The sequence below is a fragment of the Elephas maximus genome, chromosome 6, assembly GCF_024166365.1.
Source record: "Elephas maximus indicus isolate mEleMax1 chromosome 6, mEleMax1 primary haplotype, whole genome shotgun sequence".
In the NCBI taxonomy this organism is placed as follows: Eukaryota; Metazoa; Chordata; class Mammalia; order Proboscidea; family Elephantidae; genus Elephas; species Elephas maximus.
Window position 1 is genome coordinate 109,767,753 of NC_064824.1, and position 15,399 is coordinate 109,783,151.

Below are 15,399 nucleotides of genomic sequence, written 5' to 3' on the forward strand. Positions count from 1 at the left end.
GGTGCTTCTCTAAGCACTGGAGACAAGGAATAATAGTTGGTTCTATGGAGCTTGCCTTCTCTACATTCTGGCTTTAAGAGAACAGAGATGACTAAAAGAAACCTCAAAGATACCTACATTTTTTTGTATGAAACATAGCTAAGCATTCCAGGTCAATGTTTATATGATTTAGAGATTCATAAAACAATTGAACAAGAATATGGTCCTGTGCAGATGAACTAAAAAAAAAAAAATTAATGTAAATCAATAACAACTGAATAACACTATTTCCCTTAACTAGTCTGCTGGACTAATCATGGGATGAGGACTGAACTATTACAGTGAGTTTACGTTTCATTCTTCCCCGTACTTCAGTCAGATATTGGCATACAGAATATTTCTCTCTTTCCTTCTCTAATAACATAAAGAGTAATACATTGAATAGTATGATATGGTAAGTCAGAGATATATTTAATAATACAATGCATTAGAGGTGATATTGTATAATAGATAGATTGCTTTATGACTTGTTAGAAGGCCTGGGCTCCAATTCCAATTTGAGTGGTACAAATTTGGCCAAAGGTTCAAACTTCTCAGATCCTCATTTTCATCCTTGGACTCTATTCTTAGTGAAGACTAAGTAGGATACTGTGTATGAATAAACTGTAAGCTCTGAATTTATTATATAAGTATAGAGGATATATAAAATTGGAATATTCAGGTCTGCTAAACTGAATTTTTTAATTGACCCCATGGCAACTGGTAAAACAAATTTTTAATTTTTTAAGTTATTGTACTTTAGAGGAAGGTTTTACAGAGCAAACTAGCTTCTCATTGAACAGTTAGTACACACATTGTTTTGTGACACTGGTTACCAATCTCCCGACATGTCAGCACTCTCCCTTCTCAAACTTGGGTTCCCAATCACCAGATTTCCTGTCCCCTCCAACCTCCCTTCTAGTCCTTGCCCTTGGGATGGTGTGTCCTTTTAGTCTCATTTTATTTTATGGGCCTGTCTCATCTTTGGCTGAAGGGTGAACCTCAGGAATGATGTCATTACTGAGCTAAAAGGGTGTTCAGGGCCCATACTCTTGGAGTTTCTCCATTCTCTGTCAGACCAGTAAGTCTGATCTTTTTTTGTGAGTTAGAGTTTTGTTCTACATTTTCCTCCAGCTTTGTCTGGGACCCCCTATTGTGATCCCTGTCAGAGCAGTCCTCAGTGATAGCTGGCCACCGTCTAGTAGTGCTGGACTCAGTCTGGTGGAGGCTGTGGTAGTCGTGGTCTATTAGTCTAAAATGAATTTTTAAACCCAACCAATTGATGTCAAAGCTACTCCTCAAAAAAGCATTTTTAAATGCCTACCTGTTCTTGAATTATCTTAACTATTGCTATATTTTGTTATCTTCCAATAAGGAACCAAATCAAATCATTTTTTCATAAAAATTTGAGAAGGAAATTTTCTATATAATCCAGTGATTTGTAAAATAGAGGAGTAGCACAAGAAATATGACATTCACCTGGTGAAGTGTCATCAAATTACAAACGCTGGACTCATCCTCATCACTCAACCCTGATTACTTCGCAAGTATTAAAGCTCTGTCTCAGGCACTGCGTTACATGCTGGAGAAGCTATGATGAACTAGGGGAGACATGGCCCCTGGCCTTATGGAATTTACATTTTATTGTCAAAAATTAACGAAAATGACAAGAAGGAAAGACAAGAGTGAAATGAGGCTGGAGTGAATTTATTTCAATTGTGTAACGACATGGAGTTCCTGGGTGGTGCAAACGGTTAAGGCACTGGGTTGGAGGTTTGAATCTACCCAGAGGTGCCTCGAAAGAAAAGCCTGGTAATCTACTTCTGAAAAACCAGCCATTGAAAATTCTGTGGAGCACCATTCTACTCTGACACACTTTGGGTCATCATAAGTCAGAATTGACTTGATGGCAACTAACACATATAATGACATACTGGAAGGCAAAGTATTCCAAAATATTAGTAATTACTAGTATTCCTTTTATCCCTTACCATGCAGTAGTTGCTGTAGTGGATAATATTAGACTAGAATCACAGCTGAGGATCTAGCCGTGACTGCTGCATATTTTGCATTTTATAAAACGTAAGTGAGAAGTGATCAAAGGAGTAATTCACTAGTCAGTCTTCTTCAGGACACAGCTTATTGTCTACATTTATTATCTTGGCTGTGACTCCTTCAGCTATACAGACACTGTATTAAGGTAACTGGACCTCTTGCAGTTGGTGTGTTGCAAGACATCAAGAAAGACCGTGCCATATTAGAATGCATCCACTGTCCCTGTTTTGATAAGGCTTTCCATAATCTGCTAACTCCGTATCTGGACACACTGCTAAATGGCATCACAGTCATAGGAGAATCATCATCATAATAAAATGGAATAAACGCTAAGCAAAGCCCCTTTAGCATTCATTGGTTTTAGGGTTACTGGCTGCTTTGGTGGCGTAGTGGTTAAGTGCTACAGGGGCTAACCTGAAGGTCTGCAGTCTGAATCCACCAGGCGCTCCTTGGAAACTCCGGGGGGCACTTCTACTCTGTCCTGTAGGGTCGCTATGAGTTGGAATCGACTCAACGGCAACGGGTTTGATTTTGGTTTTGGCTGCTTTTTATATTTCTGTTTCCATTTTTTTTTTTTTCTACTTGCTTTTTTTCTGTTTTCCATGATTAAGAGCATCTCACTCATCCTCCCCCTGGAAGGGCAATGTTGCTCCAAGGGAACATCTGCGAGACCAATTAGCTGGGCTGGGAATGTGATATAATTGTTGTTTAAATATATTTAAATTGCATGTTAATCACTATGTCATAATTTACAGGCTTTGAAAATAACTTTTTGTACTTGAGAGCCAAGCCAGATTTTACTTGTTTTTCCGTTGTTATTTTTCAATAAGCTCTTCGCATTCCTACCTCCCCCAATTTCCCACACTGGAAGAGCTGAACTTTTAATATGGGGAAGAATGACAGCTGCGAGTAAATTGGTGAGTAAAAATTAAGATCCTCACAGCAGTTGGAATGAGCTGGAGTAACCTTAAGGTTCTCAGCAGAACAAAGTGGCGCTCTCAGTTAAAAGGCTTTTGTTTTTCATTGTGCCACTTTCTGCTGTCCCTTACAGCCCAGCTTTGCGGATCTCTCTTAGGGAGCAGCACGGGGTGCATCTGCTCAGTTAGCTGGTGAGGGGATTTACTGTCAGCAGGATGGAGGTAGAAAGAGGTGGGCTGTGAACTGACAGGGGATATGGAGTTGACTCCTGGTGGGGGGATTTGTAAGGGTGACGGATAGAGATGAGTTTCAGTCTGTGGCCACATCACTGTGACGTTGTATGATTAACTTGGACTCAAATGCCAGAGGTTATAGAGAAGGCAAGTGTCAGCAAATATATCAAACGCAATGTTAAATGCACTTTTAAATACATCAGGCCCTAAAATTTATTTTTTTACTTGGGATGTTAAATAGTTGAACCTTTGTCTTATTACATGCACAGCATTTCTCATATTTTTATGTTACCTAATATTGTTCCTAAAACAATATTTTTCTCAAATTTTTATATTATCTAATATTGTTCCTAGGTAATTGAAAATTGCAAACCAGATGGACTGTGTCCTGTGATACTGTTATCATACAAATCTAGCTTCTTAGGAAGCAAACAAAAATACACCCTCAATGCTTAACTTCTGTTTAAATTAAACAGGTACTTAACAAGAAAGAATTGCTTTTGTCTTCAGACATTGTTACTACCCATTATCTAGAAGATTAAAGTTTTTAGGGTCAAGAAATATTCCAAGCCCTTTTAACTAAAACAGAATGTGTTTCTGTAAGATATTGCTAATCTATCAGTGCTAATTTATTATCTAGATACTTCCACATAGTAACTATTATGGGCTCTCAACCTTATCCACCCTCGTACATATGCTCAAACTCTGATGAGCATTTCCACACTTTCACAGGGCCAATAGCAGTAGAGATAGAATGTTTTTGCATTATTTGCTATTGCCAACATGTGGGTTATAATTGTCTTTCTCACAACCGAGTTCAACATATCAGTGTTTTTTGATACCTAGATTTAGCAAGTTCAGTTTTCATAGGGCAACTAGAAGGAAACAAACAAACAAAATGCGTCTATCTGCCAAAAACTGATAGAAGCTGGGGGGAAGCCCGTTGATATATATATATATTTATATATATACATGTCAATGTAAAGACAACAAAAATTCTCACAACTGGACCAATAAACAACATCACGATAAATGTAGAAAAGACTAAAGTTGTAAAGGATTTAATTTAATTGGACCCACAATCAACATCCATGGAATCAGCAGTCAAGAAATCAAAGGATGTACTGCATTGGGCAAATCTGCTGCAAAACACCTCTTTAAAGTGTTGAAAAGAAAAGATGTCACTTTGAGGACCAAAGTGTGCCTGATCCAGGCCATGGTGTTTTCAATCACCTTATATGCATACAAAAACTGGACAATGAATAAGAAAGGCTGAAGAAGTATTGATGCCTTGAATTATGGTGTTGGTGAAGAATATTGAATATACCATGGACTGCCAGAAGAAAGAAAAATCTGTCTCAGAAAAAGTACAGTCAGAATGCTCCCTAGAATAGAGGATGGTGAAATTTCATCTCACATACTTTGGACATGTTATCAGGAGGGACCAGTGCCTGGACAAGGACATTGTGATTGGTAGAGTGTCAGCAAAAGAGAGGAAGACCCTCAACGAGATGAATTGACACAGTGGGTGCAACAGTGGGCTCAAGCATAACAGTGACTGTGAGGATGGCGCAGGACCCAGCGCTGTTTAGTTCTGTTGTATGCGGGGTTTCTATAAGTAGGAGCTGACTCATTGGCGCTTAACAACAACATATATATATATATACACTTATATATATGTACATATATATATATATATACACTTCCCTAAAGTTCTTTTTTAAACCTAAAGTCATATTGCATATATATATATATATGTGTACACACACACACATTACCTACCTTGCTAAATTCAAAGTCAGCCCTGAAGCAAGAGAAGAGAGGTTTAAATAACTGGAGAGCATAAAGGTTTTCCATTACAGTGCTCTTAGTTTCAGATTTATTGTTTCTAGTCCAGGGCTTAGTATACATTTCTCTTCTTGCTTGACTGGGGTTAGGTAAACTATTTTATCCCCAGGCAGCAATTCCTATACCCTTTCCAGATATCAGTGGAACAAGAGGATGTTTCTCTTTAAAATATTCATGGCTAAATGAGTCAATAAAATGAACGTAAAAATTACTCACTTTACACATTTCTGATATAAGTCTCTGCCCTGAGCAGTGTTATATGATGGAATAGAAGAATCTTATCAGCACAGCCGCAAAAGACATGGCAGAAACATGATTTTACATTAGTGCCAATATTCCTTAGCTTCATTCAAGATGAGCAACAAGAACCTTGTCACCCTTCATGAGATTAGTAATCACATAGAATTTCTCTCTCTTCATCCTTGTGCAAATTCAAAATTTTGTTGTTGTTCTGGCAACTTTCTTTATCATGATTGTATTTCTCTTCACAAGTATGTTGCAATATTTGAAAGGTTTCCTAATTATCACTTAGGAGGCAATAACAAATCTAGAGTAGAATTTCTAGAATGGTCCTCAAGGATCTCCCAATAGTTCTTTTCAGTTAGAGAGTATATGTCCAATTTTCCTGTATATATTTTTAATTTATGTGTGTTGTTGTTAGGTGCCATTGATTTGGTTCTGACTCATAGCAATCCTATGTATAATAGAACGAAACATTGCCCGGTCCTGCACCATCCTCACAATTGTCGCCATCCTTGAGCCCACTGTTGCAGCCAGTGTGTCAATCCATCTCACTGAGGGTCTTCCTCTTTTTTTGCTGACCGTTTATTTTATGAAACATGATATACTTCTCCAGGGGCTGATCCCTCCTGGTAACCTGTCCAAAGTATGTGAGGCGTAGTCTCTGCCATCCTTGCTTCTAAGGAGCATTCTGGTTGTACAGATTTGTTCATTGTTATAAGAACATGTAAATCTTTTGCAATATCTTTGCTCCAGAGTAGATATGAAATCATCAAGCCTTTGAAACCAGTTGTCAACCAATTGACTTCAACTCATGGTGACTCCATTTACTATGTTCAAATTCTTGGGTAGCCTGACTAATTCTTCAAATGAATCCTAGATCTGCCTGTCTGTTTGCACGAGTTTTTTCTATCCCAACAAGTCTTTGATGAAGACTTCTTAGGACATGAACAATGCTTAGGAGTCAGTTAATGTTTGAAGACAAAAATCCCACAGACCTAGAACAACTAATTACATGAGGTACTTTTACCTCTAGGATTATACTCTTGAATTTTTTGCAACTAAGCCACATGACTTTTAACAAATTCCTTAATCTCTTGAGCCCTCAGTTTATTTAACCTACAAAGAGGAGTGAGGCTAAGGGTAATTAAATCCCCCCTCAAAACCAAACCCATTGCTGTCGAGTCGATTCTGACTCACAGCGACCCTATAGGACAGGGTAGAACTGCCCTGTAGAGTTTCCAAGGAGCACCTGGTGGATTTGAACTGCTGACCTTTTAGGTTAGCAGCTGTAGTACTTAACCACTACACCACCAGGGTTTCCATTTAGCATGTTATAAAAGTTTTCTTTCACAAATCTTTTTAAAGTACACTAATCACATTTTCTTTCTTTTTTTCTAAATGGGATATCCACAAAATATCACTTAGACCTATACGCACCATACAATTGTATGTTCTTAGGAGGCAGGATGACATTTACATGGTGACTAGAGAAAATAAAATTTTGAAATGAAATTTTGTAATTTCAACTTTTAGTTTTACAGATAGGGACACTGAAGCTCTGAGAGGTTAATATTTTCAAGGTTAGATGAAGAATTAGTGCTAGAAACAGGATTCCCTGAATCCTCATCTAATGTACATTTCATTACACCTTGCAGCCACAAACTGGCATTTAATAAATAGCAAAAGTCACTTCAGAGGAGCATTTTTCATATTTTCCAGAAAAAAAAATTCTTTTTCTTGATAAAGCTCGAAGCATTTTCTTTTAACCAGTAGGAAATTTGTTCTTAACTGAAATACATATTGATATACTCTTCTGGTAAATTTAATGGAACTCTAATTGTAGGACAGATTACAATATTTTTTACTGAATAAAACCCAGTGCCCTCGAGTTGAGGCTATACGTTTATTAACCAATAATAATATTAAATATTATACATAAAACTGCCCATGTACAGATTAATTAATGACATTGTTTATGAAAATGATACTTTGCATACAATACAAGTTGCCCTCCATAGAGGGAATATGTTATTTAAACATTCTAGTTATAGAAGTCCATTATTAAAAATCAATACATATATACACACTTATTGCCAATTGATGTACTTTTACCTTCATAGTGTTTTGTTGTTGTTATTGTGCATCATCGAGTTGATTCCGACTCATGGGGGCCCTATAGCATAGAGTAGAACTGCCCCTTAAGGTTTTCTAGGCTGTAATTTTTATAGGAACAGATCTCAAGATCTTTTCTCCTGCAGAGTCCCTGGTGGGTTTAAACTAGCCACCTTTTGGTTAATAGCTGAGCACTTTAACCATTGTGCCACCACGGATCATGTCATAGTATTTAAATACATCTATATAAATATATGAAGCCCTGGTGGTGCAATGGTTAACAGCTTGCCTTCTAACCAAAAGGTCAGCAGTTCGAATGTACCAGCTGCTCCTTGGAAACACTATGGCAGTTCTAGTCTGTCCTACAGGGTTGCTATTAAGTCAGAATTGACTCAACAGCAATGGGTTTGGTATATATATATATATAATTTCTAGGGATTGCATAAATAGTTAAAAAAACAATTAAGAAACCTATAGGCCAGGTTGGAGCTAAGAGGGAGAAAAAAATATCTATTAAATTCCCTGAATTTAAATTTCATTACTTTAGAATTTTAAATGTTATGCCTTGGGATGGGTATGATACATATACTTTTGCCCTATCTTTAAAGACTTAAATCAAACTTTTAGGCTGTGTGTGTGTGTGTGTGTGTGTGTGTGTGTGTGTGTGGTGTATACATGCACATGTGTGTGTATGTATTCACAGAGTAAGAAAATTAATAGCTTAAAACAAGATAACATTAACCGTATTTAACTCACTCAAAGCAACACATTGTCTTCTAAAAGCTATTAGCTCATTTGTGGGCTTGCTTTTGCTTGTTTGTTTTTTTAACCGTTTTGCTCCTGTGAATTCTGTTTATCAGCAAATCAATCTTACTCACTAAAACACCTCACACAAGAGTTCTACATAGAAATGTTTGTTAGTGTTTGTTTGGGGTTATTTTATTTTCTTGCAAATCATAAGGCAACAGTGTAGTATTCTATATTTCAAACTCCTCTTTGGCAATAATCCAAGATTGGAAATTTTTTATTGTATAGTCTACATAACGATGACAGTCTTTAGAGCAATCCATGTGTGTGAATGTAAATAAAAAATAAAATAAAGGGCATAATTTGTATATTGGAGAAGGAGAACAAGTATTTTGGGAGACGGAATTGCAAATTTTATAAAGCTAATTTTGGCATGTAGATTTTGTTCAGTTTTTTAAATGATAGGTGCTGTCAAAAAAAAAAAACAAGCAAACAATTCAACATGACATAGAAAAGCCTTTCAGTGTTCATATCTTTTCGGTGTGGACCATGTTGGAAATATCTTTGTTTATGCTAGTTTACACGAACTGTTTACCAGATAAAAAGTGAATTTGTAACAATGCTTGATTCATCCAACTACTGCTCTTTAAGCTACCAGGTGGCCCAGCTGTTGCTGTAAGTGAAAGATTTCTAACAGTCCACCTGGAATTAGGACAGCTGGTTCATGTGAGCTGATCTGAATAACGTACTGTGGAATCTTGGGTACAGCTCCTGACAGAGCAAACAGCACGTGGCTGTCCCATCAGCCCAGAGCAAACACCAGTTACATTTCACAGAAGCAGGCTGGTATTTACAACTGATCTGAGCCAAAATGAATATCAGATTGAAGGTAGTATCCCAAGGGGAAAAAAAAAAAAAAAAAGCTCTCCCCAAGAGCTACTTGTTGACCATAGCAAAAGCAGCTTTTACCATTTCTGAAAAGCCCCCAAATATGATTTTGCTGCATTGAAAAAGGAAGAAGAAAAATGGTACAAAGAATTCCTGCATCTATTCATGGATCACTTTGGAATTTCTAAAATAAAACTAATGACCAGTACTTCTTAGCTTTCCATTTACACTGTTTGCTGCCAAAGTCAACCTAGATTAGTCAGGGCCATGGCCATAACTTCCATTGGAGTTCTAAAATGGTTAACACTTCAATGAGAAACATGAAGGAGGCAAAAAATAAACAGGCTTGAAACTAGAGCAACTCACATTAGATCTGACCTGGGAGCCAGAGATCACCTAATCACACCCTATCCATTTTCATCCAAGGAATAGAGATGGAATGTGACTTTCCTTGAGGTCACACAGCTAGTTACTAACAAGCAAAACTCAACAGGCCTAACTGGGAAAAAATTATTTTTATGATTTACTCTGGGGAGAAAAAAAAAAAAATCTACTTCGGACCCTTAGATCATCTGCTTGAAGTCTGGGGCAACCCAGGCAAACTCTAAAGCAGGTGATGTCTGATCTCCATGTTTCCTGACCGAGGTTGACTTTTCCAATTTCAAGTCCATTATTCTTTACTTCTCTCTAGAGGACTACCTGAGGTCCTTAGGAGGTGCAAACAGATTGTGCTCAACTGCTAACTTAAAGATTGGTGATGCAAGCCTACTCAGCAGTCCTGAAGAATAAAGGCCTGGTCACCTGCTTCTGTTAGGATTTACAGCCAAGAAAACCCTATGGAGCAATTCTATCCCGGCCCATTTCTTATTGCTTGGATTCTAGAGGAAGTATTACTATATTGGCCTTGCTGGGTGTACCATGCTGGGTCAATAACTCACCGTCCAGAACAGCCTCTTTTATCTTCACTCTTATCTTTTCCTTGGGGATTTGGCTTTAGCTAGGCCAGATAGCATCTATGTAGTCTGATAAATTAATTTGGGGAATTTTCTCAAGTTAGTGAATCATGATGGCCCAACCTCCAGCAACACTAAATTGAAGACCAATCCATACCCATATATTTAACAGCTGACCTAAACTCTCCACTGGAATAGAACATGGCATCTCAAATGTTACATTTGCAAAACTGAAATTACCATCTCTTCCCCGTACATCAAATTTAATTCTCCTGTCTTCCATGGTTTGGTGAATGGCATCAACAACTTATCCACTTGTATAAGTCAAATATCATAGTGCCATCTTTGACTTCTTCTCTATCTCAACCCTCATAGCTAAACATCCAAGGTCTGCCCATTGAAACTAATAGTTCCAGAATGCAACAATTGTCTCCATCCTCACTGCCACTACTTTAGCTATGATTAAATTGCTGTGTAATTTATCATTTTAAATGGGATACCTTGAAGGTAAAAAGAACTGCTATTAATAATTATCTAGGATAATAGAAGTAAACAAGGACTCTTGAGGGAAAACAGGCTGATGTGACATGGTTATGATATTGTTTCTTGCTTATAGCACAAAAATAACCTTCTAACTGATCACTATATTCATAATTTTCAACTTCGTTCTAATCTAAAATTCACAGTTAATTTTCCTGCTTAAAAATTTCATGACTCCCCATTCCATTCAGGTTAAAGTTCCAATTTCTTGTGACACTGGACTTTTATTAGTTATGATTCTTACAAATTTCCCTAGACTCACCTCTCCCTTCTCTTCTCATAAACCTCCAGTCAAAATGAATTACTACAGTTCCCACAATGGTCCTTTCCCTCTCTTACCGTCAGGCTTTTGCCCAAGCTCCAGTTGTTTCTCAATGTTCTTTCTGGCTTCTTTGCCTTGATTACATGTTGATCCCATGGAAAATATCACTACCCTGACTACATTCAACTATTGATTCAACAAGTATTTATCAAGAACCCATTAAGGGACCCATGGGAATAATTTATAAACTGTATTCTAATTGTTCATTTACTCCGTTAGCGTGAGTCTATTTAGAATAGGACTTACTCTAATTTACCATTAAATCCTTGATATTGGCACAAGTACCAGGGATATGGACATGGTGAAGGTTCAATAAAAATGCATTGAATAAAAGGGTGGATAGACAGAAAGATGTCTTAAACCTAAAGAGTGGTTCTGTTGATGAGACTGTCAGAGATTCAAATCAGCCAATGGGCTATGTTTTAAAGAATGTATGACTTAAAAAAAAAAAAAAAGCTGTCATCAAGTCTACTCTGACTCATGGTCATTTCATGTGTGTCAGAGTAGATAGAACTGTGTTCCATAGGGTTTTCAGTGGCTGGTTTGCCAGAAGTAGATCACCACGCCTTTCTTCCAAGACATCTTTGGGTGAACTTGAACTTCCAACCTTTCAGTTAACAGTCGAATGTGTTAACCATTTGTACCACTCAAGGGCGCTGTAAGACTTTTGGCACCCCTCAAGTCATGCATTACACACTTCTTACTCTGCAGATACTCAAGATGAGTCCTCAATTGAATCCAAGTACAATTATCTGAATATTATATATCATCAAGTACACTCACTCTTCCTGCCAGTATCAGTTATATGCTTCTGAAAGCATTATTTGAAATTTTACTTCTAATGCCAAAAATTTTTATTCCTGCAAATGATGACTGATTCCAAATGCAATGGACATGCCACATCTACTTATAAAATTTCAGGGTTCTATCACTAGTATGACAACCCTCCCTTGAGACATCTATATATTTTCTGGTGCTTTGGCAGGCTAGAAAATGCAGGCTTCTGCTTTATCTGACTGTAAAAATTGCTCATTAAGAACAATGGGAAAGACAGACCCTGATTATAAAGAGGTTACAACAAAAATAAAGCAACCCATTGACATCGAGTCAATTCCAACTCATAGGGACCCTATAGAACGGAGTAGAACTGCCTGGTGGATTCGAACTGCTGACCTTTTGTTGAGCAGCTGTAGCTCTTAACCACTACACCACTAGGGTTTCCAAAGAGGCTATAGGAATTTGCAAAATCTAGTTTTGATTGAAAGATAAAACAGAAATCTTTCCAAGTGGTGATACCACCCACTGTATTCCCACACTGCGGTACATAAGGCAGTTACTTATAGGGAATGGGTTATATCAAATTCTTCAAAAGCATTTTTAGGATAGACACGCCTGAATAACATAGAAAATCAAAGTTACAAGTAAATGAAATTCTAAATAAAAAATTCAAGGCATGTGCTTCTTCAGGGAGGGAAGCAGCTGCAGGAGAAGACTGGATTAGAGAACTGCCACCTACCAGCTCAGCCCTAGTAAGTCCTCATCTGTAAAATGGCAATAATAATGCATATCCTGCCTACTGTATGGAAACTCTGGCATCCTAGTGGTTAAGATCTACAGCTGCTAACCAGAAAGTTAGCAGTTCAAATCCACCAGGCACTCCTTGGAAACTGTATGGGGCAGTTCTACTCTGTCCTAGAGGGTTGCTATGAGTCGAGATCAACTCGATGGCAAGTTTTTTTTTTGCCACTTTTTAAGCTCATGTTAAATACCTTTGAATACAATTATGTATTATATAAATGTGCAACATGGTATTTATTTCTAGTAAGTTAAAGAAAACACAGCTGAATGCTGAATTTTCCAAATATCAACAAACACAAAACCATACTAAATGTCGCCAACAAAATAATTTCTTGTATACCAGAATAAAAATATTCATACAGCTATATATTTGTCTGTGTGATAAACCAAACCAAACCCATTGCTGTCGAGTTGATTCCGACTCATAGTGACCCTATAGCACAGAGTAGAACTGCCCCATACAGCTTCCAAGGAGCGCTTGGTGGATTTAAAGTGCCGGTTTTTGGTTAGCAGCTGTAGCACTTAACCACTATGCCAACAGGGTTTCCGTCTGTGTGATGACAGGGATTATTTTGAAATTTTGTACCAGGTATTTCATTTGAAGCAATTATCAAAAAAAAAAAAAAAAAACTGTGTTGTTGGAGTAAATAACAGTGAGAAATAATTTACACATTTCATTTGACTGCAATTAACACATCATTTAAAGGTATTTAAAAATATTCCTTTGAAAATTAAAAATAACGGTATGCTTTTCTTAGTGCTTTAGGCACTGGTTTTGGGTATAGTAAATCAAAGCAAGATGCCTTGAACTCTTTCTCCACTTAGTCACAGAAAGATGCATACTAAATGTCCAATAATAAAATCCTTAACCAACTAAAATACATTTACTGAATGACCTAATGGTAGAAATTTATAATAAGCTGAAACAAAATCTACACTTTTTTTAATGTTTTTATTTCTGAGATGATGAGGGTGAGAGGGTCAATGAAACACAAACATTAGAAATTCTCTTCTCTCCCGAGTATGTGTTGGCCTTGATTTTCCTGAATCACTTTTACTGAGCACTTGAAAGCACCCAGACAGACTCCTAATAAGATATGTCTCAGAATTCATGCTGAGGCATTGTCAACAGGCCAAGGAAAAGTCCTCAGTGCTGAACGTGTGCTTAGATTGAATTTCTTCCTCTCTGTGATTGCTGATCTTTTCAGGGAAAGCTGACACATTAAGAAGGGCAGACAGTAATGGAGGAAATGTTTGAACTCTCATACCCTGTTTGGTGGAGAGAAAATTCCAACGTGTCACCCTTTTAATGAATAGGGATCTGAAGCATTTTATAGATTTTAAAAGTATAATAAACATTTTTAAGAAAGACACATCTTGGAAAGAAAGTAGCTAAATTACAGAAAAGTGCTTAAATTTGCAACCTTAAAGTAATCTGATAAATGACTGGGAGCTGGGCAAAAATAAAATAGATTACACTTTCCCATATATTATAAAACCAGGCCTTTCTCCCAATGACTAACAAACAAACAAAAAGTACTAGACAGATGAGAAAAGCCTCTGGTATATTCCACAGCCCACTTTCCCCTTTACTATTAGCACAATTATTATTTGTCATTTCTAAAGAAAGATAATGAGGAAAGGTGCAGCTATGTTCCCACAAAAGAAAAGACAAATACTTAGTCTTATGAATATAAACACAAAGGAGAGTATGATCATCTTTCTTGCCATAAGCCTTAAATTTTAGGGACTCCAGGTCCTCTTAAGAACTTTTACTGGTTTTGTCATTTATAAATATATCCAAAACTTTTAGAAACTGTTTCTAAATCATCTTTTAGAATAAGAACCTCCTTAAATATATAACCAACTAGTTACATTATTCTCTAGCCCCTCTTATTTCTCCCAGATTTACTTATCTAAATATTTGTTATGGATTGAATTAGGTTCCCCCAAATTTATGTTGAAGACCTAGTCCCTGGTCCCTGTGACTATGGTCTTGTTTGGAAATACATGTTAGCAATTAATATGAGGCCATACTGGAGGAGGGTGGGTCCTAATCCAATCTGAGTAATGTTCTTATGTCATGGATTGAATTGTTTCCCTCAAAATATCTGACAATTTGGCTAAGTCATGATTCCCAGTATTGTATGATTGTCTACCATTTTGTCATCTGATGTGATTTCCCTACGTGTTGTAAATCCCATCACTATGATGTAATGAGATGGATTAGTGGCAGTCATACTGAGAGCTACAAGATTAGATAGTGTCTTAAGCCAATCTCTTTTGAGATATAAAAGAGAGACGTGAGGAGATAGACAAGCGAGCCTCATACCACCAAGAAAGCAGTGCTGGGAGCAAAGCGTATTCTTTGGACCTGAGGTTCTTGTGCTGTGATGCTCCCAGACCAAGGGAGGACTGATGCATCACAAGGGCCTTCCTCCAGAGCTGACAGAGAAAGAAAGCCTTCCCCTGGAGCCAGCGCCCTGAATTCAGACTTCTAGCCCACTGGACTGTGAGAAAATAAACTTCTCTTTGTTAAAACCATCCACTTGTGGTATTTCTGTTACAGCAGCACTAGATAACCAAGACACTCTATAAAAGAGGGTAATAGGCACAGAGAGAAAGAGAGGGAAAATGGCTATTTGAAGATACGTCTGCAACCCAAGGAATACCTGGGGCTACCTGAAGCAGGGAGAGGCAAGGAAGAATCTGTCCCTAGAGGCTTCAAAGAGACCATGGCTCCGCCAACACCCTGAATTCAGACTCCTAGCTTCCAGAACTGTGAGACAATAAATTTCTGTTCTTATAAACTTAGTTTACGGTATTTTACTGGAAACTCTGGTGGCGTAGTGGTTAAGTGCTACGGCTGCTAACCGAAGGGTCAGCAGTTCAAATCCGCCAGTCGCTCCTTGGAAATTCTATGGGGCAGTTCTACTCTGTGCTA

General features: G+C 37.5%; 1 protein-coding gene across 3 annotated transcripts in view; it reads right to left on the reverse strand.

Moving 5' to 3' along the window:
* Positions 1-15,399, reverse strand: part of ERBB4 (erb-b2 receptor tyrosine kinase 4) — a 1,265,080-nt gene that overhangs the window by 14,591 nt on the left and 1,235,090 nt on the right. The window lies entirely within an intron of this gene.